The 27145-nt window shown below is 46.2% G+C and overlaps 1 protein-coding gene across 1 annotated transcript in view; it reads left to right on the forward strand.

Moving 5' to 3' along the window:
* The window catches only part of PHYKPL (5-phosphohydroxy-L-lysine phospho-lyase), a 508199-nt gene that overhangs the window by 53682 nt on the left and 427372 nt on the right, over positions 1–27145 (forward strand). The window lies entirely within an intron of this gene.

Raw genomic sequence — 27145 nt, forward strand, 5'->3', positions numbered from 1 at the left:
CTTACACTCTCCTGAATTTCCAGGACGGTATACCTATTAGCCAGACCTTCGATTTGCACTGCTGAAAAGGAGTGAGGGCTGGAAATTGACCTTTTTCATTTGCTGGTGGATTTATGGGCCCACCCTGAGGACCCTCTTGGATAGCCCTTTTTCTATCTCACTTGTGGCTGCTGTTGAGGAGGCCATGACTTTATAGTACGTTTTCAGAGAGGGGGTAATTTGCACCTTGGGGGGGTTCTTCTCCTTACCTCTCCCCTTACCCTTGCTGACCTCTCTCCCCTTTGAGTCGGTCTTATCCGTTGTGACCCCTCGCTGCGTGCACTGCTTAACCAGTGCTTTGACTTCTGAAATAGGAGGAGATTTTCTAGGATTCAGAATAGGTTGTATGATATCAATATTGTTTGATGAGCGGGTCACTATAGCACGCAGCGTGTATCTACTAAATCTTTTGGGGGAAGATCTCTTTAACCTCTACTCCTCCATCACCAGTCTCCATGCGGTAGAGGGGATCCTGTCCTTTCCCCCCCTCCCCTCCCATCCTTCCACAGCTGGAGGTATGCCTGCACTTATTAGCTCCTCTCCCCTCAGGCTGACTAGACTCTGTAGGCAAAAACAACAAGCTGGGGAATTAACTGGGAGCGCTACGCACTCCCTCCTGCCTCCATGCAGTCCATGCAAGAGAGCCCGCTGCTCCGAGTCCTCCTGCCGCACAGACGTCGCCCCAGGATCAAAGCTCAGACTGGCGCCAGTGCTGTCTCTGCACCTGGTGACTCGGAGACAGAAACAAGCAGCGTCTCGGCGCTTCCACTGCCCCGCCGCCTCCTCCCAGCACCAGTCGCCAGCTTCCCAGGAACAGAGAAGGGAGGCCCGCTCACCCAGAGGAAAACACCCACAGAGGGCACACCGCATTACCCGCACCAATGTACGGGGAGTTAAGGCCATGCAGGAATTGTACTTAGCTTCAGAATCGCGGCATTGGGGTTTGCGGCATTGGGTTCACAGCGTCAGACCACCATCTAGAGCCCAAGGGAGAGCATAACCGCCGCCATGTTCCTCCCCCAAATTAAGCAGGTTTTGACATTTTGTGCAAAGTAAACTTAAAAAAATAAGCTTGCTGCTTGCATTATTTTTGATTAGTTTTATTCTATCACATGTTTTCATTAGCTGGTGTTTACATTTCCCTACAGGTAGTATGTCCCTTGTAATAAATATCTACTATAGGATATAAATGGTACTGTTCCCATCAAATAGTGTATTGCAGTTCTAAGGAGACAGACATGCTGTTGCAGCTAATGCCAGTCACCCATTGTTTCTGTAAAGATAAGATTATGTTTGCTCTAGCTACATTTTTTAAAACATAAGGTGTAGTGTTGCCATGGTGGAGCAGCTACAATGTGGATGAAACGTTCCTGCTTCTCTCACTTGCCGAATCTTGAAGCAGGCAATTCACTTGATGCACACCATGACATTTTGTTTCGTTTACAGAAGTCTATGTGTGAACACGTACTACAATTGGACTTCATTACGCCAAACATAAAATGGATGTAATATAACTGAATAACAGCAGGTTCAAAGATGGGACCCCTTATTTATTAGAAGAATGATGGATTTGGGTGGTTCTTTTCTTTGCAGAAATGAAGTTTGATATGTGGTAACATTTCTTTGTGAGATTTATTTGTGAAATGTACCTCACTTCAACTATCTTTATATCATCAAATTCCATACAATGAAAAGCACTCCTGCTCAAATTTAAACCTGTAACTTGTAAGTTACACACATATTTAAGCAGCGGGTACTACGTATTACTGAATAAAAGTATTCAGCAGCTGCAACAGAGTCTCAACTGAGCCGCAAGGACGTTGTTTAACCAACAAAAAACGTCTCTAGTAAATCGGTTACAGCGACTGCACTGGCTACTTGCTCATGACAGGATCTCCTTCAAATTCCTGCAAATTTCTCATAAATGTTTACAGTTAAGGTTTTTTCTAGCTCAGAAAGTTGCTTAATTTGTCTCCAATTTTCAACTGCGATCCAGTTTCTTCTGCTCTAGCTCCTTGCTGCTGTTCCAAGGTCAAAAAAACACATCCAATAGGAGGCTATGCAGAGCATTCAGAGTCCAGGCCAGCCAGTCCAGGCATTTTGTATAGTAAATGTGGGGTGAGAGGGAGGTGGCTGGAAAATTGGGAATACTTACTATTAAAAGGGAGGTGTTAAGGAAGGAATGGGGGGTCAATGAAGGAATAAGGTTGTTTAGGAAGGGACTTGCTCCCATCCACTGTACCTGCGATCTCATGCTGACTATTTGAAGTTTAGGAAAAACCCAACAACCTGGTTATCCTCTGACGAGCAGATATTGAGCTGTAATCTTTCCAGCATATCTTGTCATCTTTCCAGCATGTAATCCACAGCGCCAAGAGCCTCCTTGTGTGTTACACCTTACAGATTCCTTATAAGCAAAAATAAAATAACCTATCGAGATACCTTACTAATTTCTTGAGATAGTATGCCTTAATTCATGCTATACCTTTTACTCTAATTTCGTCTTACCCTTCACACCCGAGATTCCTGATCACACGCTTTAAAACAAATATATATATTATAATTTTTTTATGGTTTAAGCAACGCATGTTACAGATGTGCAACAAGTGTCAGCATTCATTAACCACATGCGCGCTGCCCTTATTCTGCTCGTATGCTGACTTTTAAAAAAACGCACTTTACATGACGAGCTGGGCTCGTCATCAGTGTGTGAGGAGGCTACACCATGACGAGCCCAGCTCGTCATCAGCCTCGAAGGGGTTAAGAGCATAATCATGTGCACATGTGCACGTCAATACATTTCCCGACAGTTCACATGGCATGAGCAATCTCGTGAGCATCCAGTTAGCTGTGCATGACATCTAGTCAATATCTCCCTCTGAGCCCGTGCAACTGCCCGTTACCATTTGACTCTGTGAACTTGCTTGTGGCCGCACACCTGAAAAATTGTGGTAAAGTTCCCTCCATGACCTTAAATCCTCTTCTAGCTTATCAGCTTTACGGCACGCTTTCATATGTACCTCCTCAGCTAACGTCCATTCATGCGTGTCTTTCAACCATGCTGTAATCTCTTGCTAGCTCTCTCCATGCTATCGCTATACTTCGCCGCACTAGCATTATTAGTAACTGTAGGACCTTGTATGCTAATTTTAGGTTTCTGATCCGGCCCAGCAAGCAGTGGGTAGGCGTCCGCCTCACACGGCATCTAATACTTCACCTTACCCTCTTTACCACCTTGGTCCAAAAGCGCCATACCCCTGGGCACTCCCAAGTCAGATGCAGGAAATTGGCCCCTTTCTTGTGGCACCTAGGGCAGAAGTTTGGGCGATCCGGTACCATGCGCTGTAACCTATCTGGGGTCATGTAGGTGCGGTGTTTATAATTATAATGGACAAGCCTAAAGTGAGCATTGAATGAAACTGTATGTATGAGCGTGCCCGCTGATCTCCATTCCCTATCCTCTATGGGCTCCTCCAAGTCTGCATTGCATGCTGCAAACGCCCTTGGAGGGGTAGCATCTGCGTCAGCCCTCATGGCATTGTACAACAGGGAAATAAGACGTCTCCCATCTCCGCATGTGAGCAGCACGTCCTACGTCTGAGAAGGCTCTGGGATAGACAGGTATGTGGGCCATATATCCTTGAATACGTTGGATAAGCCAGCGTATTGCAGCTATTGTCCCCTTCCCAGCCCAAAGTCCCCACACGCCTGTTCATAGGTGATGAAGGTCTCGCCCGGGTATAGGTCTGCCCACACGCAGCACCCTTCCTCCTACCAAACCCAGTAGGACATATTGGACATGTCTCAATGGAACAGGGCACACCTGAAGATCCACTCTATGAAGCTCTGCCAGGAGCGCTCTGTCTGCCCCACCACGTATGGCACTGCGCCCAACACTCCCGCTCCATCCAACAGCAATAACGGCAGTCTGGCAGATGGGACCATATTGCGCAGCAACCGCTTTCCTCAACTATCCCCTACGTCAAGCCAGTCAAGACATGCTGTAACAGTGCTGTGTAATAATCGAGGTCCAGCCGTGTTGTCCCCAGACCACCATCCTCATAAGGCAGTTCAGTGTAGAGTGTGCCATTCTGCAACTGCGGCCAGCCCAGTAAAGATCCTTTAATATAGAGTCCAGTGACGGGAATATCCGTCTGGGTATGGGACATCTGCTCACACCCTTACTGCAACTTTGCCTTGGTTGAACTCATAGGGGCCTATTTACAAACTGCGTTAGTAATACGTTTAGTAGTACTACTACTAATGTACTACAAAATACTATTTACAAACCTCTGTGCAGAGGTTCTGCCTCGCCTATCTTTTGCTGTGCATAGATCTCATCCCTAACTACGGAGACTCCACACACGTATACATTTTGTATAGTAAATGTGGGGTGAGAGGGAGGTGGCTGGAAAATGGGGAATACTTACTACTAAAAGGGAGGCGTTAAGGAAGGAATGGGGGGGGTCAATGAAGGAATAAGATTGTTTAGGAAGGGACTTGCTCCCATCCACGGCACATGTTACTACAGCCAAAAGGGTCAAAGACTGTTGTAAATGTATCCAGCTCAAAGCTGCTGTAAGGCTAGCACCACCCATGGTCAACCACTGGCATTGCAACACTCTTCTATAGAAAATAATGGAGGTTAGGATTTGAAATAAAACCCCTACGGAAATAATGTTAACATTATTTAAAGTAGATATAAATAAATGATTCTGATTTTTTTTTTATTGAGTTTTTGAATTAACAAAAAATTGTAGTCAGTTACATCTTACAACATCGGTATGGTTATAGCCAGTATCGTCAGATACCATGGGTATCAATACAACGCAACATATGAAGGCCAATAGGCTATCATCACATTGTCAGAGCCAGCTGTAGAAAGGGAGCCATAAACATTTAAATACATCCAGAAAAAACACAAATAACATCCTGTATCGCAATATGTTACATAGCACATATTTCAGTAGACCCGCATATTGGCGCTTCTGTAATCGCCCCATCAAAAAGCACATAGATGCCCAATCAATATATTATAAGGTGGCATGTTGGTTCCACAGCCTATACAAGCGTGTGCAGCATATATTTGACCTCCACTGCAGACCCAGCAGCGCAGCATAAAGGTCGGAAGCATCATTCTGTGGATTCTTCAGTAGGGAAATTGCATAAATAATCCTTAAGAGGGTGCCATATATCCCTAGGTCTAGATGTTAGCGGTAATAGCGTAGCGTACTCATCACTGGTGTGTGACAGTACCGCAGGTCCCTAAGCCATCCCTTAATTGTAGGGCTGCAACTTCTACCTCAGTTCAAGGAAATCTGACGCTTCACCAATAATAAGGACATCGCAGTGAACCCCCTAATGCTCGTTTTAAGCAATTTAACATACCCCAATAGTGCTAAGAGTGGGCTGGGGTTCAGCACTTGTTCTACCATCGGAGAGATGTGTCGGAACACCTCCACCCAATATGAATATATCACTCCACATGTCCATGTCATGTGCACAAAATCCGCCCCGCCCCCATACATTTAGTGCAGGTGTCTGTGGACTCAGGGTGTATCTTTTTTAAAAATACAGGAGTAAAATAAAGTCTATGGGCATACTTGTGATGAAGGAGTTTATGTCTGTAATTGCACGATATGAACCGTGTCTGGGAGCAGTAAAAGGACAACATCGCGTCAAATATTGACTCACCCAGGTCCACTTCCCACTCCTGTTTAGCTCGGAGGCCACCTGGCGCCTGTAAAGTTTGTGCAAGAGGATAAAGCCGAGAGATCAAATGTGTATAATCTGCTGATTGAATCTCCAAAGTCAGCAGGGGCAGGGGAAAGTCTGCCCATTCCTCCCCGGTTTCAGGCAAAACAGCCAACAATGCAGCTCTCAGTCTATGTAGAACAAATCTGTCCATTAGGGTCGCGCCCCTAGATGACACCATCTCAGTAACTGTGCATGCCCGTGAATGTACAAATAGATCACCCATTGTACTTAAGCTGAATTTTGTTACAGTGAGTTTCGTGATGATTTTGATGGAGGGTGATAACCATGTATGCATCCACGCAGTTTGTTCCATGCACAGCAGGTCGTAGCCACAGTCTCAATATCATGTGGGTCACGCTTCATGCCCATCGGGAGTAGTGAGGTGAGTGGATGGGGGTAAATCTGTGAGCGATCCGCTCTAAGATACTGTATGCAGCTTTCCGGGTGATACCAAAAAAAGGAAAAATGTGTTTGTGCTGTCAAATAGTATAAGTAAAAGTCGGGGACCCCAACCCCCGTGCTCGAATGGTAGCATCAGAGTCGAAAAACCTATTTGCTGCTGTTTGCCAGACCAAATAAGGCGGATCAATAAGGTGCGTAGCGTGGTAAAGAAGGATAGAGTAAGAGGTATGGGGATTTTTAAAAAGTAATACAAAAAGCGTGGTAACACCACCATCTTGATTACAGCTATCCTGCCTGCAATGGATATGGGAAGTTTGATCCAGTGTTCAACTTGTGCAGTAAGTTTGGAGATAGCAGGCCCATGGTTTCTACAAATAACCTCAGAACTTTCCACATGCAGATAGATGCCTAAATATCTAGGCGGTTCCCTGCACCATCGTAAGGGGAACTCCACATCAACAGGGGTCGTGGCTGGGATTAAGGCGAAGATTTCTGATTTGGACCAATTTATTCTGAGCCCGGAGTGTACGCCAAAACGGGTAATATCACGCAAGAGTGGGGGCAAATTTTCTTCCACTTTGCGGACAAACAGCATTACATCGTCTGCCTAGAAAGATGCCACCGGTGGTCCAGTATGGAGCTGGAGGCCACGATGTAGATGACATGCCTGCAGGTATCTAGCAAGAGGGTCCATAGCTGCAATAAACAAAATTGGTGACAACGGACATCCCTGACGGATGCCACGGGTCAAACAGAACTGCGGCGTCAGAGTGCCGTTTACACTTAACCGAGCTACCGGGGAAGAGTATAGCAACCAAATTGATTTAGAAAACCGATCGGTAATCCCAATTTCTGTAGGACAGCGTATAAGAATGACCCTTCCAGTGAGTCGAACGCTTTTTCAGCATCCAACAACACCGCCACGGCCGGAAGAGTAGGATCCATTTGGTTGATTACTGAGAATTGACTTCGTAGATTGAGAGTAGTAGACTGTCCAGGTATGAAGCCTGCCTGGAAGGGGCAAAGCACTGTATCCACCAATAGCGCAAATCTGGTGGCTAAAATTTTGGCCAGGTTTTAAAAGCAGGGTCACTATGGCTTCACGCATAGTAGGTGAGATGGAACCAGATTCCAAGGCCTCAGCATATACCTCGATAAGCCGGGGTGCAAGTAAGTTCTGGTATGCCTTATAAAAGTCGCTAGTAAGACCATCAGACCCCGGGGCTTTCCCGCTAGCTAATGAAAGAATTGTCGATTTGACCTTGTCCTCATCTATGGGTGCTGCTAAGAGGTCACGTTGTCCGTTATCTAACCGAACCATGGCTATGTTTCGAAAATATTCCTGCAGTATCTGGCCCTCCGGGGGACATCTAGACTTTTACAGGCTTGTATAGTATTGATGCAACGTATCTACAATGTCTGTCGGTGTTGTGATGGTAACTCCATCCTCCGTTAACTGTGTAATATAGCTCCACTGATACCGGGGGCTTAAGTTGTATGCAAGTGTACGACCAGGGCGTTCACCGTCCCCATATATTCGGCCCTTGTGTATTCCCTAATATATTGAACTTCCTGCGCTCCAGTTTCTTCAAACTCCACCAGTAAAGCAGCACGGTTACGAAAAGCCTCAGGGGTGGGATCAGTATGAATATCGGTGTCTGTCTGGCCTATTTCTGTTTACAATTTAGTCAGTCGGTCACCTCGGGATCTTAGAACCCCCGTATGTTTGGAAATGCACACCCCTCTAATGACTGCCTTGAAGGCTTCCCAGAGCATCAGTTGGGATGTGACTGTACCAGTATTGATGTCAAAGTAGTCTCTAATGGCAGTACCCACCTCAGCTTTAAAAACTGGGTCCAATAGGGCGGAGTAAGGGAAACGCCAAAACAGGCGTTGCTTCGGGAGAGTGGTGTACCACAGCTCCATAAGCACCGGAGAATGGTCCGATATAGTGCATGTAAGGTACTGAATATCACTCACCGATAACAGTAGCTGCGGCGTGAGATACCAATGGTCTATGCGAGACCATCAGTTATGCGGAGCAAAGTAAAATGTATAATCGCGGGTACCCGGATGGTGAGTATTCCAAGGGTCAGCTAACAACGTCCGATCTAACAGTGTCTGCAGACCATATGTAGAGTGTGGTTTAGTGACACGACCAGGGCCCGTAGTATCTGTAGATTGGTCTAAAGTAAGATTAAAATCTCCCCTCATGATTATGGAATCCACTCCCAGGCCCTCAATCTGTGTGAGTATATCAGGAAAAAAATCCTCAGAATCGGTATTAGGGGCATATATATTTATGAACAGCACCTGTTCCCCCCCCCCCCCCCAAAGAGCCATGTCCTATTATATATCTACCAGCAGGATCTGCCTGTACTGCTATCTGTTGGAAGGGGAGACTTCTATGAAGCAAACTACAGACCCCCCCCCGGGAATAGGAATAGGAGCTATAACAAGAAAAAACCTATTGAGGCCCCAATTAGATCCAAACTTTTGAGTACTGGAGGCTGGAAAATGTGTCTCTTGTATGTGTGCCTTTGCAAGTATGCTAAGACTTGCCTGCTCTTCTTCGGGTTGCCCAGTCCGCGCATGTTCCAGGATTAGCACCTTATTGGCAGTCCCAGTTGGTCAGTACCAGCGCGGGAAGTCATGTGTATTGATGTGGTGTATTACACTTTCCGATGTGAACAATATAACAACTTACTACTTCTCTGAATGACTGCTGACTTCCATTTTACATGCAACTCACCAAAACGAACATAATCCCTCAAGTCCCCCCCCCCCACACACACACCCCCTCACACACACACACCCCTGCCCCGATCGGATATACAAAAACCAGGCACCCTGTGAATCCCAATTATTCCAAAAAGAAAAATGGTACAAGCAAAGATTCGAAGAAAGAAACAAACAAACAATCGCTGAGTAGGAATCCTCCTATGGGGTGTGGCAACGCTCCCGAGGAGCCATGAAGAATACCATACTGAAACTTAGAGCGCTCTCCCACCCATTAATGACATATAGCCAAGATTACTGTGGTTCACAATTAGCCAGGAACAGTGACTGGATCTAAAATAATTGCTACAGTGCCACATCAGGGCTAAACACATGCGCCACATGTCTTATACCAGCCACGGAGCAAGTCTAAAATGGTAGCAGAAAAAATAACAAACTGAACGGTGTCGCAGCCCAACATCAACAGTTGCAGAAAAACAGAAGGAAGGAAAAAAAAATCCTCCCTACATTGCAAGTAGTACTAAGGTATAGTTACAATACGTCAACTAACGGAAGTCCAGATTGCCGTCAGCAGCTTGGCTCACAGGGTCCGTGGAAGATTGAAAACGTTTCAAAAATTGTTCAGCATCAGCAGGAGAGTCAAAGATACGCGTTCTATCGTTCACCAAAATCCGAAGTTGTGCCGGATAGAGCGTAGAGTATTTAATGTTCATTTTCCGAAGTGCATTTTTAACACTGGCCTCCTGCACCAATTGAGTAAATTCCGGGGAAAACGATGAACTTGCACCTTGGTACTGCAATTGCCCCTTTTCTCTGGCAAGCCTGAGAACGGTGTCTCTATCTTGATAATTGAGTATCTTGGTCACTATGATGCGGGGGGTTGTTCCAGGTGCCGGCGGTGGCCCTAGAGTGCGATGCGCTCTCTCAATCGCAAAAGTGTTAGTAAACGCTTCCCGCTTAAAGAGATCAAGCAGTACTTTCTCAACGAAACAGGCCATGGGACCGGTATTTGTGGACTCCACAATGCCAGCGATGCGGATATTACATCTGCGCAACCGGGCATCCAAATCCTCTGCTCGGGATGCCACTTCTTTGAGAAGTGCCTCCGTTCGGTTAAGACACTTTTGAACCGAGGGTTGTCTGTTCTACAAATCAGATATACGTTGTTCTGCAGCAGTGAGCTTGAGTTCCTGAGAGTCCAATCTGCCAGTCATATCTTCCAGCCTCTTATTCATAGTGTCGAGCTTTGAATCAATGGAGGAAACTCCAGATCGGAGTTCTAACAAAATGGCTGCAAGTCCTTCAGCCGGGGGACCGTCCTCTCCGGTGGCACTGTCTGTGTCTTTCTTCCTCGAGGCTTTACTCGATTCGAAAGATAGCTGCTTCTGTTTAGGGTCAGTACGGCCCATGATTACACTGGTGACCCGCAATCACCGCTATATGCAAGTCTCCTCCAACGTGTCAAACTGCACCAGTGTCAGGGCTCCTCAGAACACTCAGCTCCGGAGTGAGTGGGCAGACAAGGTTCCGCAACCAGCAGTAAAAGTTGAGAGCATCCAGCTACAGCCTGCAGAGATCCAACCGTAGTGCATATATATGGCTGTGCCGTAGTGAACTCGTGTCGTCCAACCCCCACTCACACGAAACAGATGTTGGCCACTGCAGTTTAAAGTAATGCCAACCTCATCCCAGCACAGAAAAGCGAGCAGCCCCTCCAATATGAAAGTACATCACAAAGTATGAAAGTACATCACAAAGGCAGCAATGGTGCCTGGGAAACTCTTCACACACAGCGGCACTCGTTATAGAGCCATGGATGAGGAAAGTAGCAATGGGTATCATGCCAGCAGCGCAGCGGTTCAGCAACCTCAACCTGCAGGCAGATTAGTTGCTGCATGACGTCGTTGTTACGATAAAGCGGCCCATTCCAGTGGATCCGTTATGGCGTCGAGAATCAGCACTCCCGTTTCTAGTCACACCGATATGTGTGGTCGATGAAATGGTACAGTACTGACCTGGTGCACATTTCCAGCATCGGAAATGATCGCGGGTGCTGTTGATCCCACCACCGGTTAGCCATTCTGGGTGCATGCAAGGAAGACGGAGCCCACTACAGCCTGCTCCGGTGCCGCAGCTCCGCCCCAAGCACCACGCAAGCACCACGCAAGGCCGCTGCTTCGGGGAGGCTCCACAGGCCCCAGAGGCCCAATGACGACGACGGCACTTTCACACAATGTCATCGCTGCGAGCACTGTATTTTACTGCCTCATGCCACTCGAAGGGTAGACGCATGCATATCCCTCCGTGCCGATCCACAGAATGGATGGTTGGGCTCCATAAGAGCAAGTAATAATCGCGTGGCTCCGAAGCTTCAGATTCAAGCAGCCATGCTGGTCGCTCACTCGGCCACGCCCGAATTATTCAGATTTTTTTTCTAGTTTTAGTTTAACATATTTTAATTAACTTTTTAAATGTCTAAAATTAATGTAACATTAATTTGCTAGTAAAATATAAGTACATTAGTTTTATTAATTATCCACATCCCTTTTAATCATCACTTTTGATAAATATTAAAATATATATTTTATATACTTCGCACATCGTGTGACGATAACATGGTTAATTTGCAATACATACTCTGTGAGCCTTGATAGTTCAGAAAAATCTTCTGTAATGTCCAATCCCACAGGAACAACGTGTTTACGGCCAGTCAAATACAGCCTACATACACTGTCCTCACTATCCCTTCCATCCTGAAATCCGTCCCGCAATCTGTGGTCACCCCTGTCCCCTTCATGCCCCCCAAACTTTCTCCCATTGCTTAGGGCTGCCTCTCGCGTTATACACCTCTTTTTCCGCTCTCTAGCATCAGTCAAGGTGTGCCTCCCAATCAGTTTCTTCCAGCATGGTAGTGGCCCCCCATTCTATTGCTATATTTCGTTTAGCGATTCCAGCTGCTAGTCTCAACCAGAGCTTCCTGTACTTGGGCCAATCCTGCTCCCCCTTTATCCCCAGGAGTAACCATTTAGCATCAAGAGGGAACTCCATCGCTGAGACCCTGGCCATTTTTGCCATCAGGGAATAATTGTTTTATAATTTAAACTTCAGAAAAATTATTAAAATGTAGTATATCCAAAAGTATAACATTTTAAAATACATTATTAATGCTATAACTGTTTTCTTTTGAAAGAGATTAAATAGATCAAAATATTTAATATTTTATATTCAAATATTTTTTAGTTTTTTTCTCTAAAGTATAATACATTTAAAAATGTTTGCCTATAGTTTTATCATAAGTGGTACTAGACTTACTTCTGTTCCTTCTTGGCTGTAGTAATTTTACCCTCCCAAATGTGGTTCCTCTCCCTGGTTCATGGGGTGGAGATGCGCAAGTCTGCACTTTTGAGTAACTTTACACTCGTACAAGGTGACTAGCCAGAAGTAGTAAAGTTACTCAAGAGTAAACGTACATGTGTAGATTTACTGAAGTGTACGTTTACCTTGTAAATAGGCCAGATAGAATTTTACTAAGAATATCCCACATTGAATTGAAACTGCCCTGAAGTTCTCCATCAGATTTATCCCCAATAAAGGAAAGTCTGGCAGATAGGCCTGCAAAAAATATCTTAATGCCTGTGATTCAACTGAACATCCCTTAGACTTTTGTGAATACCGCTAAAACTATTTTAAATACCTTTACTATGAAGCGCTGAAAAACAAAATGTTATACATAGTAAATATGCACTCCTGCCTTTGACAAAGTGAACCTTACTCCCATGGATATCTAAGAACACCGTCTATTCCTGGGAATGTCTTGTTGATCTTGCATGGCGTTTCTTTTCATTACGAACTTTGGCACGGATACTTGAAAGACACAATTCCATGCACCCCAAAACTCTTGAAACGGAATGCCTGCTAACAAAAAGTGCCATAGCTTCCATAGTTGCTTGGCTTATAGGGATGCCAGGTTTGAATAGATTTTTACTCTCTTCAGACAGGTGTTATCATACCAGCTAATATCTGGGAGTGAAGCTGACTTGAGTTCACACTTATGTTTGATCACTGCAGAGTGCCAGACTTTTATTTCATGATTGTTGTAATGACGTAGGATGGCACGAGCCACTTCTTCGCACAAGACATCCTTTATGATGCAAGTAGCTTATCCTTTTCCTATTGGTACTCCCTGCCTCCCCACACCCCTACACTCCATAGTTACAGTTAAATTGTAGTGTTCTTATTTGCTCCAGTGTTGGCTGATGTACAAGACGGGTTTGGGGCTTGCTGCATTAAATGTACCTTTTCAACTACTAGGCGAGTCTCTCTTTGTTGCTCCAATGTGGCGACGATCGGATGTAGCCCCTCACAAATTTGTTTAAGCCTCTTTTCAGTCTTTCCAGATATTATGCTCATGGATAAAGCTGGTGTGTAGCATCACACTTGAAGAAGCTGTTGTCTCTCCTTTGCCCTCGTCTCATTGGTGTCCATATTCATGGTGGACGGCCAATGCGATGTCAGTTTGTGGCATTAGGTGGTAAGAGGATCAATGCTGGTCAGAGTGAATGCTGGGTGAGACCGATGTGAACTCTGTTCGTACCTGACTGAAATGGTGATGTGCAAGCGCATACGTCATCACTCTTCACCCAAATTCTAGCAAGTGTGCCCGGCCAACTAAGGAAAAATAACATAAACCTACGTGTGGAGGCCATATTGGTTTGTGCGGATTTCCATGCGCATTGACCCACTCCACAAGTGAGGGAAACAAACACAATTCTGGCGGCTCTATGTTGAAAAAATAAAGAATTATAATTGACATATTTTTGAGCACACATCTCCGATTCTTCGACCACACTGCTGAAAACCGTATCAGCCTGCGCAGAGTTACTCGTTTACTTGTAAGTCTCACAACTGTTGAGGAAACAGTTATTATACAGAAGTACACCACATTTTACTGTTAAGCGTTCTTGACTTCAGAATCGCTTTGAGGAAAAGTAACTTAAGGGCACTAAACCTAGCAGCAATAATTTGTGCCCATATTACGCCTCTATTTTTGTGTGTAAAATTCATGTACTCTACTCATACCTGCAAGTTGATCTCTAGGAACAATGTGTGCATTAAGATCAATTAAACTAACTAATCCTCATCTCTTCATTCCATCTAAGGGTGACCCTTGCCTGCCATGGAGATAATGGAAGGAATATTTTTGTAATTACATTGAAACATTTGATGAGGATGATTTGACACCTGATAAGAAGAAAAAAGTTTTACTATATTGTCTTGGTGGTTTAAAAACATATAATAAAATCGAAAAAACATGTGAAGGCGATGATGACTTTAAACATGCTTTAGAGGATCTTGATGCACATTTTTCTCCAATAGTTTGGGTGGCTGTAGACCGTTAGAAGTTCTTCCAACGCAAACAAAGGAAAAATGAAAATGTTGATGAATACGTTTCTGCATTAAGTACTTTAGCTTTAGTATGCAGACTTGGGAATTTGCAGGAGGAATTTTCTGGGATCAAATTATTATGGACCCTAGTAATTCTAACATACAGGATAAGTTGTGGGTTAATGGCGAATACCCACTGAAAGAAGTTGGGTGATGCGCAAAGCAGAACTCATTGGGTGATGCGCAAAAGCTGTGTTAGAAGAATCTAGTGAAATAAAACATATTAATAGTTCCAATGCAAGTATGTACAAAACGTTTGACGACCAGAGTAATCACAGTACTGACGTGGATCGTAGGAAAAAAGCCATTGATGATAAGTAGTACTCAAGGAAACCGGTTAATGACTGATAGAAAGTGCTATCATTGTGGGTCTAGTACACATCTAGCCAGTTATAAGAAATGTCCAGTTGAATACCAAAAATGTGCATCATGTGGTATGGTGGGAGATTTTGAAAGGTTTGTAACAAGAAAAACACAAAGCGTGGAAGATCAGTACAGCACGTTCATAAGGATAATACTGCAAATTCAGAGGAATCTGAATCTGATAATATTCATTTTGTATTTTCCATTGACTATAACATTTTGGATGTTAATCTTATTAAGATTAAGAAAGCCACGTGTGAGGTAAATGTGCGTGTTGTATTCATGAATGTTATTCCAGATTCTGGGTCACCCTTTACCATAGTTAATGAAAACATTTGGAAACAACATTTTGTGGATAAACTTGGGGCTCGTCTTGAGAAATCTAAAGTGATTGCAAAACACTATACAGGTGACAGTATTGAATTCATTGGAACTCACGAACTTGAATTTAAATTTAAAAATAGAAAGGCAATGTGCAAACTCTTTGTAGCTGAGAAAGGACCTTCTGTCCTTGGTTGGAGCGATCAAGCAGAGTTGGGCATTATTCTTTACCCCAATAGTGTTGATCCAGTTCTGTCCATTAACGATATTGATAGGGATTACTCTTGCATCTTTAAAAACTACCCTGAAGCATTTTCTGGCGCTGTGGGTTTGTTAAACAACTTTCAACACAGGATTGAATTAAAAGACAATGCTTTGCCATGTGTTCACATAGTAAGACATTTGCCAATCCCCATTACAGATGAAGTACACAATGAACTGTTACTGATGGCATCATTGAGAAGGTGGAATCTGCTGAGTGAGTTTCTCCGTTAGTGGTCGTGAAACTTTCAAATGGCAAGATCAGACTCTGTATTGATAACAAGAAATGCACCACTTTTATAACGCAGTTTGGTTGATATCGCTACACTTGTGTACCATTTGGATTAGCGTCTACCGCAGCTCTCATTCAGAGAATAATGTCACATCTTTGATGGGGTTGTTGGCGTGAAGTTTTTTCAGGATGATATATTGGTCATGGGTAGCAACAAAACTGTTTCTCACACAAAGAAGGGGGGAGAGGCAAAAACACACGACTCCAGCCTCCCCAACCGAACATGATGCACTCATGAGGCATGTATTTGAAATTTTAATGGGCTAACTTTAGAGTTAAATAAATGTATATTTGCTCAAAGTGAAGTTGTATATCTGGGACACAGCTTTATCGAAGATGGTATTAAACCTAAACAAGGTTTGGTTGAGGTCATTCTTAAAGCACCTTACCACACCAACGAAGATGATGTCCGAGCATTCCTTGGTTTAACGGAGTACTATTCAAAGTTCATTTTAAGTTTTTCTGAAAAAACATATCAGAATCTGCACAGGGAACCTCTAACATTTTGAGACACCAAATAATTACCGCAACAGAACGCATACAGGTTGATAAATCGGATATTGTATTAAACTTAAATCACATGAAGTAATATGAACTTGAGGTATAGCACCTCCCAATACAAGACAAACATTTGCAATGCAATAGGTCTCGCATTTACGCAAGTTTGAGCTATTGGCATTGTAAATGACAGTGCCTTTGAATTATGTTTGGGTTTCTAAAACACAAATAAAAAAAGGAATTGCCATTTACAATGCCATAACCTAAAATCGTGTAAATGCGAGACCTATTGCATTGCAAATGCTTGTTTCAATTCCATTGGGGTTCATTCTAAGGGGCATCTCGTTATTCAAGCACTGGACGGTACTGTGGCTACTGAAAGGGGTTGTCCTCATCTTTGTCAGTCCAGTTGTAAATGAGAGATGTCACTGGTGCAAAGTCCAGCCCTTGACATCTACCAGATTCAAAAAAAGGAGTGCAAGACTTGGACTACCCAGACTAGACTGTGGCATTGCTACCTTCATTGGTACATCACAATCTCCTGGCTCTGCTCAGAGCACCCCACAATGCAGCAGTAAGACAGGCAACTGGTATGAGATACTTCATTTCAATTACTCTATCTCTTGTATCTCTCCAGTGGCTTCCCATAAAAGCATGCTAACGCTAGCCTGTCGGATACACAAATCTGTACATTTAGGCACATCTAAATAACTCGCACACAGTTTCACCATGTTGGGGGAACCCGCTTCCTCCCTGCAACTGGAAAGTTCAAAATTCATGAAAAGCAGCACCTATGCCCAATCCTTTTCTGGCACAGCCCTCAGAATCAGGAACTTCCTTCCACCTGAAATTTGCCTTAACCTTCGTTTGCCAGTTTCAAGAAAGAGGGCAACATTATTTTGGTGAACAGCTTCTACCCACCATAAACCTCCCTAGCCTCAGAGACAATCTCAGTAGGCCGGTCACCTGGATACGGAAAAATGATGAAAATATTCTTCCCATGTCACCTCCCTGCCTTAAGAGGCCATCACAGTAGGCAGGTCACTGGGAGCCCCAGGAAACAGTGGGAGACTACAGAAAGAGACTATTCCAGGACAGTATATTCCACATATGTGCATGTCATCAAATGGAAGATTTTTTACGCTCAGGGCATCCCCACCACCATACTGATTTTTGCTGCAAACTTAAATCCCAATCACTGCCACTCTGTCGTAATTGAGCATACTACTGCCAACCCTATCATGGTAGTTCTATACTTTAGCCAACTGATTACCTTGTACAGTGTCCTGACACATTCGGGTTATGTTTGCGCTGTAGAAATCTCTTTAAACTCTATACTCTATAAACATGGTGGGAAAATTCATCTTGAATAAATCGAGGGTTGCCGATCAACTGGATAGAGGCGACAGGATCATGAGGTGTAGTGTGGAGAATGTGTAGCGCACGGTTGCATCTGCCAGACATAATGTTCCTGCCCACCTGTTAAATCCCATAACAATTATAACTGGTGGATTTGAGCACTTCACTTATAAGTCCATTTTAGCATTGGCACAAGCACATATGTTTCCTTGATCTACCTACCCTAGTATAGCAGACAAGTCACGAAATGCCTAATTCAAATATTTTACATAATTTGAGCATAAGTTGAAATGAACTACAAAGAACAAATGCTTTCCTACCACTATTTTACAGTTAGCCTTTATTTTAACTGCATTGGTGCTGGGACAGGTCTTGTGCAACATGCACATTTCAACCTGCAAGGCTGACATCGCTAGGAGGTTATTGCGTTCTTTTCAATTAAGAATCTACAATGTATTTTATTTGCTTGCGAATTACCCAACGCTTGCAAACCTTAACTGAATAGGCTTCTGATTATTTTGCAGCATGTGCACGTTCTGTAAGAATTGCAGTGTTTCATTATTCCTTATCCACTTGAATTGTATTCGTTGTTAAATGTATAAATGTAAATGTTTACCAAATTAACCATTCTCTGATTGTATTTGTTGATTTGCCGATGGCTGCTTTCAAGCCTCAGCTTACAAAAGGGCAGTTAGAAGCGCTATAGGAAACCTGAAAAATACATAAATATACCGTATATCAAAGTGTCTTTGGTCAGCAGAAAAAAGTTTCCATTTAAGGAATATAAAACAACGTCCAAATAGAATAAAAAATACTATTGGGCTTAATGGATGTTTTCAGTTACGTTAACAAAACGGGTTTTAAAATGGCCAGTTAATGCTCTTAATTTGAGAGAAGTAAAAAATAGCTTAGAACTGTACAGTGATTTTAATCAGGATCACAAGCTGTCTCTTTGAGACAGGATGATTTTAACTTAACAATGAGTTTCAGATTATGTGCCCCGAATCAAAATGCAAGAGTAGTGGTGGATTTATTCAACCGCTGCCTCAGTAGTATAGATGCCTATTTATTTATGAAATTGTGTATAACTCGTACAAGGGCCAGGGACTAGAGAGTACTTTTGCATAGAAACTTTGTATTTCAAGTGTAAAGTACATGCACAAGATGATGAAACATCAAGTCACACAGGGTGAAAAATATAAAAAACAGAAAAAGATAGTGTTGGACCTGGGGTCTCCAAGTCACATAAGGTAGCATGGCACTAAGTAGGAAGGCTTAATTCAAAGGCACATGCGTTAAGTTGGCGTCACACCCTTCAGTAACATAACGCCCATCCACTCAAAAATAAGGACACTACACCAGTTTTAGGAAAATACGGGCTGCTCTTTATAAAATAATCTTTAGCAGTTTCTTTTAACTTTTAGCACAGTCTCCCTTCAGTACAGTACATATCTCTATTGTCAATTTATGGACTAAGCACAATTTCACAAAGCAGCATTAATACTTTTCACCTTTCTTCAAGACAAGTTCACAGGTTTAATTCCTGAAACTCAAGCAAGAAATGTACATTCCACAACTTCAATTAGGGTACATAGAGGTTATCAGATTGCCCTATAACTTGACAACTTTTGAACATTACCCTCGATGTTTCAGCGCTACTACAGGCAGGTGGTACAGGTTTTCAGCAACAGTCCACTAACAGGCCCCTAATATCATCGCGCAAGCAGCTGGAAATCTGGATAACGACAGGCAATGTATGTTACTTTTTCATATCACCATTTAGATTGCTCTTAACTCACAATGGAATATTCGTTTTTTACAGACGCATCCTTAGGCTTTAGGTATTTTTGTGGAATTGGAACACCCTTCTCACCCGGTTCCCCTTTAATATCCGTGCAGCCCTACAATCTCGGCTATTATATGCAGTGCGGAATTACAGTCAGTTAGCTCCTTTCCTCAGAGATTGTTGAATTAAACAGTTGTACTTCCCACTTAATGCACAGTTACTCAGTACCAAGGTGACAACTTGGGTGAGCCAGTCTCTCCCCTCCCGCCTCCATTTAGTAGGCTGTAGCAGGGCCCGTTCGCCCCTGGGGCCTCGCGCTTCTCTCACGGCCATACCGGGTTTCTGCTGAACTTGTCCCAGTCTGTTCACTCGGCCACGCACCCCAGCACCGTGGTGTCTCTGGCCCCCCGTGCTGCCGGCTTCCAAGCAGCTGACGGGACCGGGGTTGTGCTGCGTCTCTCCTGGCCTTCCTCAGGACGTCGTATCCCGCCCCGCGCCTTACTCGTCAGAGGGTGAGGAGGCAATGCGGGTGGGCCTTTGTCAATTTCCCGCCCCCGTCTTCTGATGCTGGTCCGCCTCTTCCGACGCTGGTCCGCCTCTTCCGATGCCGTTCAGACTTCCGTCAACAACAGAAGGAGTCCGCGCCGGATAAGGTGCCTCTGCCCCACAGGAATGACAGCTGGCCTCGCAAGACCCACGCGCGGTGAGTCCTTGATGAATGGGCCAGATAACCCCCCGCAGGCAATACGAGGGGCGAGTGGAGTTCCGCAGTCTAGCCCCTCGGAGTTAAATTTCCTCAGCTCCTCAGTAGAGACTCAGTACGGGGTCCCCAGGGCATTTGAATTATCCAGAGGGTTTTTTGAGAAATTTCGGTGTGGACTACCCTGGCAGGGTTTGGTCAGCCCAAGTGGGGTCAGGTCAGTACAGGAGGTCAGCCGGCCCACAGGTCGATCCCACTCCTTGTAGTGCGCTGTCCTCCTTCTCAGAGTCGCCTCTCTCCATGCCAGATCCACTCTGTGCTCTCACTGGTCACTTCTAAAATGGCTGCCTAACAGTCCACCTTATATAGGCTCCCCTACAAAGGTCCAGCAGGGTCCAGAAGGTTCTGGAAGGTCCCTATTCTAACCTATGGGTCTTTCTCCTGAGGAGACCGTTATGGCAGTTACTGTCCACCATTTTAGGTATCTAGGCTGTACCTCAGAAAAGGAGGGATTTGTAGGTCTGAGAGGAACCATGGGGTCAAGGAGCACCTAACCCCCCTGGTCAACAATTGAAAAATTCCCAGTGGACATAAAAAAAATACAGGTTATGAGGGGCTAAAAGGGGACAAAATAAATAATGACAGGAGGGACCACCCAAAGAGCTGACAGGTCTAACACGCGTCCCCCCCAGCTGAAAGTGGGGAGAGCTACCCAACCCCTTGGGAGTCCCCATCACTAAGGCGGAAATACCTAGAGAGAACGTCTGCATTGGCGTGGTCCACTCCAGGCCGATGTTCCACCCGGAAGTCCATTCCCTGTAGGGAGATGGACCATCTCAGCAACTTGAGATTTTCTCCCTTCATTTGCATCAGCCAACGAAGGGGTCGGTGGTCCGTCTGAACCAGGAAGTGCGAGCCATACAGGTATGGCCGCAACTTCTTCAGAGCCCATACCACTGCAAAAGCTTCCCGTTCAATTGCACTCCACTTCTGTTCCCGGGGAAGCAGTCTCCTAGAAAGGAAGACAACAGGCTGATCCAGACCCTCTTCATTGAGTTGCGATAACACTGCCCCAATGCCATGCTCTGATGCGTCTGTCTGGACAATGAACTCCTTGGAGAAATCTGGGGCCCTCAGGACCGGTGCCGCACACATTGCTTGTTTCAGCTTCTCAAAGGTTTGCTGACAAGCCTCCGTCCAGACTACCCGTCGAGGTTGTTTCTTGGATGTGAGCTCTGTGAGGGGTGCCACAATAGTGCCATACCCCTTCACAAAGCGACGGTAGTAACCTGTGAGGCCCAGGAAGGCTCGGACCTCAGTTTGGGTCTTGGGGGGCTCCAGGCCATGATTGCCTCAATCTTTGCCTGGAGGGGCTGCACTGTTCCCCTACCCACCAAGTGGCCTAGGCACACAACCGACCCCTGCCCAATCTGACATTTACTGGCCTTGATTGTCAAGCCAGCCAGTTTCAGGGCCTGGAGAACAGCTTGCAGATGACGCAAATGGTCCTCCCAACTGCTGCTGAAGACGGCAATGTCATCCAGGTAAGCAGCGGAGAAAGCCTCCATTCCAGAGAGAACCTGGTTCACCAGTCGCTGAAAAGTGGCAGGAGCGTTCTTGAGCCCAAAGGGCATCACACAGAACTGGTAGTGGCCCTCAGGCGTGGAGAAGGCTGACCTTTCCTTTGCTCTATCTGACAGGGAGATCTGCCAGTACCCTGAAGTAAGGTCAAAGGTACTCCGATATTGGGCAGCTCCCAGCCGGTCAATAAGTTCATCCGCCCTAGGGATCGGATGTGCATCAGTCTTGGTCACTGAGTTCAGTCCCCAGTAATCCACACAGAACCTCAGTTCTGGAGTGGTGCCCGGTGGGGCAGCTTTTGGTACTAAAACCACCGGACTGGACATGGGGCTACTGGAAGGTTTAATGACTCCTAGCTCCAGCATCTTGGTAACCTCACCGTGGATGCTGGCCTTCACCTTGTCTGACAGTCGGTAGGTCTTTGACTTCACTGGTGGGCTGTCTCCTGTATCCACATCATGGGTACACAGGTGGGTCCTTCCCGGGACAAGGGAGAACAACGAGGAGTACTGCTCCAATATCTTGCGGCAGTCCTCTCGTTGCTCAGGAGTTAGGGTTGGAGAGAGAATCACTCCCTCCACCGACCCATCCTTTTCCTGAGACGAAAAAAGGTCAGGGAGAGGCTCGCTTTCCGCTTCCTCTCCTCCATCAGTCACCATCATCAAGATGACCTCGGGCCTCTCATGGTGGGGTTTGAGGCGAATAGCATGCAGCACCCATAGGGGCTGTCAAGGGGTCTTAAGGTCCTTACCCTTCTTCTCCAACACCTCAAAGGGGCCTGTCCAGCGATCCTGGAGAGCACTTAGCTCTCCAGGTTCCATCACCCACACTTTCTGGCCAGGCTCCAACTCCACAGGGTGAGCGTTGTGGTCATACCACTCTTTCATTACTGCTTGACTGGCTTCCAAGTTGTCAGAAGCTTGCTTCCACAACTTTGCCATTTGGCTCCGGAAGGCCAGCATGTAGCTCACCACATCCTGGGTAGGCTTTCTGGGAGACTTTTCCCATCCATCCTTCACCAGGCTGAGAGGTCCACGCACATGGTGCCCGTACAGTAGCTCAAAGGGGCTGAAGCCCACTCCCTTCTGCGGCACTTCCCTGTAAGAGAATAGCAAACAGGGCAGGAGGACGTCCCGTTTCCTCCGCAGGCTCTCAGGCAGACTTCTTATCATGCCTTTTAAGGTCTTGTTGAACCTCTCTACCAGTCAATTGGACTGGGGGTGGTATGGAGTGGTGAACAGGTAGGTCACTCCACACTCCTTCCACATCGCCCGCATAAATGCTGACATGAAGTTGGTCCCCTGTCGGACACAACTTCCTTGGGGAAACCCACTCGGGTAAAGATCCCCATCAAGGCCCTAGCCACAACAGGTGCAGTGACAGTCCTCAGAGGAATTGCCTTTGGGTACCGCGTGGCGTGATCCACCAGAACCAGGATAAACCGGTGACCAGCTGTAGTTGGTGGATCCAATGGCCCCACAATGTCGATGCCCACCCTTTCAAAGGGGGTGCTAACGACAGTAAGTGGTTCCAGGGGAGCTTTCAGCTTCACCCCTGTCTTCCCGCTGGCTTGACAGGATACACACGTCCGACAGTATGTGTCAGATGCCACTTTCATCTGAGGCCAGTAAAAGTGGGGGACAAGCCGGGTAAAGGTCTTGTCCTGACCTAAGTGTCCTGCCAAGGGAATCTCATGAGCCAATTCTAGAAGAAAGCCCGTTGAGGGACTACCAAGGCCCGTGATGAACCGGGCAAAGGTACCTTGGGTTCACTGTAGAGGAGTCCGTCCTCCCAGTAAATATGGTAGTGCCCTGCAACGTTCCCTGCTGCCTGGGCTTCGGCCTGTCGCCTCAGTCCCTCAAGTGTAGGGCACTCCTTCTGGCCCTTACAAAACTCCTCCCTGGTAGGCCCTCCTTCCACATGCCACTCAGCAGGGATAGGTAAGTCCTCCAAGGAGACTACTTCCCCCTCCACGGACTCCTGGCCCACCACCGTAGGATGGCCGATCTGTCTCAGGGGCCGTGGAAGACGAAGCAGGCTTCTCCTGCCTTCGGGTCTTTCCCTTTTTGGCAGCGAGCTGGGCCATTGTTCCAGGCTCCAGCCCCGGCGAACTCCCTCTCTGGGTAGTCGCAGACCTTGTGCTTGCACAGGCCCAGTCAGGTGTACCGAGCATCTCCGAATGAGTCCGGTATTCCACCTCCTTCCAAGTATTGTGCTCCATGTCATTTCCCAACAGACAATCGACTGGCACGGCAGGGCTTACGGCAACTCGAAGTGAACCTGCAACCCCTTCCCACTCAAAGGGAACCTCGGCCACAGGGTAGTGGCCCAATCTGCCGTCAGCCATCGCGGCGGGGTGGAGTACATGTGGAATCACCTGCTCTGGAGACACCAGTTGACTCCTTACCATAGTCATACTGGCTCCTGTGTCTCTCAGAGCCTCCCCTCTTTGGCCAATGATGGTGGCTCATTGCCCATACTTGGTAGTATTGGAGGGCACCTGGATCTTAGGAACCATCTCCCGATCTCCCAGGGACACTAAGGTGACACCCGCCCACTCACCCCCCTTATCTAAGGGCAACTCCTCCCCGAGCACTACACTAGCTACTCCTGGGGCTTTTCCTCCAGTGGGAGGGGGTGGTCTCTTTGAGCACTTGACATCTCCCTTATAATGTCCAACACCACCACACTCAAAGCAGTGGACAACCCTTGGCTGCTGACTTTGGCCAGGATGAGGGTTTCAGGGCGGGTTAGCCTTAGGGGTGAATCCTGTTCCCTTACCCTGGAAACTGTTTTGGGGACCTTTTGAGAACTCCCGCTTTTTATCTCCCCCCTCCTTCTTCTGGGGGGCGCCCTGTCCGGCCCTTTGGGAATCCCCTCCAGTCCCCTTTGAGGACACCCGGGTACTTCCCCAGATGTCCGCCTCCTCTGCAAGCTTCCGGGGGTTGGTCAGCTTGCTGTCCACCAGGTGTTGACGCAGCTCGGGAAAACATTTCTCGAGTAGGTGCTCTCTGAGAATAAGGTCGTACAACCCCTCATAGTCCCTCACCTCGCTGCCTTGCATCCAACCCTCTAGTGCCTTCCTTGCGTAGTCCAGGAAATCCACCCAATTTTGTGTGCCTAATTTGTGACTTCCCCTGAACTTTTGCCGGTACTTCTCTGGGGTCAGCCCAAACTTCTTAATTAGCGCCACTTTCATGGTGGGGTAGTGGGTCTGCTCTTCCTGTTCCAGGGCCAATAGTGTGTCCCGTCCAGTAGGAGGCATGTATTTGTACAAACCACCCCCCCAGTGTTTTTCCTGGATCCCATGGGCTCTTAAGGAGACCTCATAGGCAGCCAGCCACTTGGCGATGTCATCCCCTGGGCTGTAGCTGGCAACTATATCTTTAGGCAGGTAGGGTCTGGGATCCCTGGTCAGTTCCTTTGTTTCGCTGCCACCATTTGGAGAATTGGAGGGTCCTATCTGCAGGGCCTTGAGATCTAGCTCCCTAAGTTTCAACTCGTGAGCCATCCTCTGTTCCTCCCTCTCCTTTTCCAACCTGGCTAACTCCCACTTTAGCTGTCTTTTTTCCCTCCTGTCCACTAGTTCAGCTTCGGTTAAGCTTCTTCCGGAAGCACTGCTGCCTTCCCTTGAAAAGGTCCTAGGTCCTGGTAGTAGGTTCCCCATCTCAGGTTGGAACAATCCATCTACCCCTATGACTGTGTCCCGGTTCGTCCCCTCTTCCTCCTCCTTTCCCTCTCTCCTGGCGTTCCTCAGGACGTCGTATCCCGCCCCGCACCTTACTCGTCAGAGGGGGAGGAGGCAATGCGGGCGGGCCTTTGTCAATTTCCCGCCCCGTCTTCCGATGCTGGTCCGCCTCTTCAGAGGCTGGTCCGCCTCTTCCGATGCCGCTCAGACTTCCGTTAACAACAGAAGGAGTCCGCGCCGGATAAGGTGCCTCTGCCCCACAGGAATGACAGCTGGCCTCGCAAGACCCACGCGCGGTGAGTCCTTGATGAATGGGCCAGATAACTCCCCGCAGGCAATACGAGAGGCGAGTGGAGTTCCGCAGTCTAGCCCCTCGGAGTTAAATTTCCTCAGCTCCTCAGTAGCGACTCAGTACGGGGTCCCCAGGGCATTTGAATTATCCCAAGGGTCTTTTGAGAAATTTCGGTGTGGACTACCCTGGCAGGGTTTGGTCAGCCCAAGTGGGGTCAGGTCAGTACAGGAGGTCAGCCGGCCCACAGGTCGATCCCACTCCTTGTAGTGCGCTGTCCTCCTTCTCAGAGCCGTCTCTCTCCATGCCAGATCCACTCTGTGCTCTCACTGGTCACTTCTAAAATGGCTGCCTAACAGTCCCCCTTATATAGGCTCCCCTACAAAGGTCCAGCAGGGTCTAGAAGGTTCTGGAAGGTCCCTATTCTAACCTATGGGTCTTTCTCCTGAGGAGACCGTTATGGCAGTTAATGTCCACCATTTTAGGTATCTAGGCTGTACCTCAGAAAAGGAGGGATTTCTAGGTCTGAGAGGAAGCATGGGGTCAAGGAGCACCTAACCCCCCTGGTCAACACTTGAAAAATTCCCAGTGGACATAAAAAAAATAAAGGTTATGAGGGGCAAAAAGGGGACAAAATAAATAATGACAGGAGGGACCACCCAAAGAGCTGACAGGTCTAACAGATAGTATGAAGCATGAGCTCCTCATAAAATAAACAATGGATCTTGGGTATATACAGAAAACAGGAATACAATAGAAGTGTGAAATCGAAATAAGAAAATATTGAGTGCTATATACATAATTTATTGAGAGGAATGCTAAAATGTACAATGTTTAGTGGTAAGACCGGAGCATATATACAGAATTCCCAAGGAGGTAGTAATTTTCATCTTGTGGAAGTGTAAGGGGGAGAAAATAAAGAAAATAGGCTGTGGTAAAAAGGAGGAGATGTATATTAAATCAAATATTGCGCAGAGGTACAACTGGTAAAAGTACATCAAATTGGAATGTGTTGTTACTCTTTGGCCGTAAAGCTTGGTAGCCATTTTGGACTGCATAAAAAAACAACTCATGAGAAACATAAATCTCTAAAACTGCCCTTTCACACGCTGCAGCTTCCTAGCCAATAAAAAATAATTACGTTTGAGACATCATAAGAGTTGCATGCTTCTCCATTAGTCCCACTGTTAAGTAAATACTTATTTATGAAACTTGATCATGCTTTTTTAGCTGCTCATGCAGTTCTCGGCCTATAAATACAACGCAGGCAAACCACTGGCCAAAAGCCAACGCTCATGTTGAACATGGCAGCAACATAGTTCCTGTGGTCGCAAACTCTAAAATACCTACAGAGTCTAACAAATAATGTAATTTCCCTGTCATACTGCAAGGCATTGCTCCGTGTGAAAAGAGAAGCAAAACTGTTTTCCAAACCAACATGGCTACATGTGATATTAATGTAAGAATTGACTGTCCTTTCTGTAATGGCCTTCAGTGTCGACCAAGGAAAAAAAAATATGAGCAAATATAGATTAGTAAATAAATGCATGTGGCTGGCCATCGAGCAAAGATTGGAGAATCAGTGCCATAAAGCAAATCATGGAACCCAACTGCCTTCTAATGAA

The sequence above is a fragment of the Lissotriton vulgaris genome, chromosome 7 (assembly GCF_964263255.1).
Source record: "Lissotriton vulgaris chromosome 7, aLisVul1.2, whole genome shotgun sequence".
Taxonomy (NCBI): domain Eukaryota; kingdom Metazoa; phylum Chordata; class Amphibia; order Caudata; family Salamandridae; genus Lissotriton; species Lissotriton vulgaris.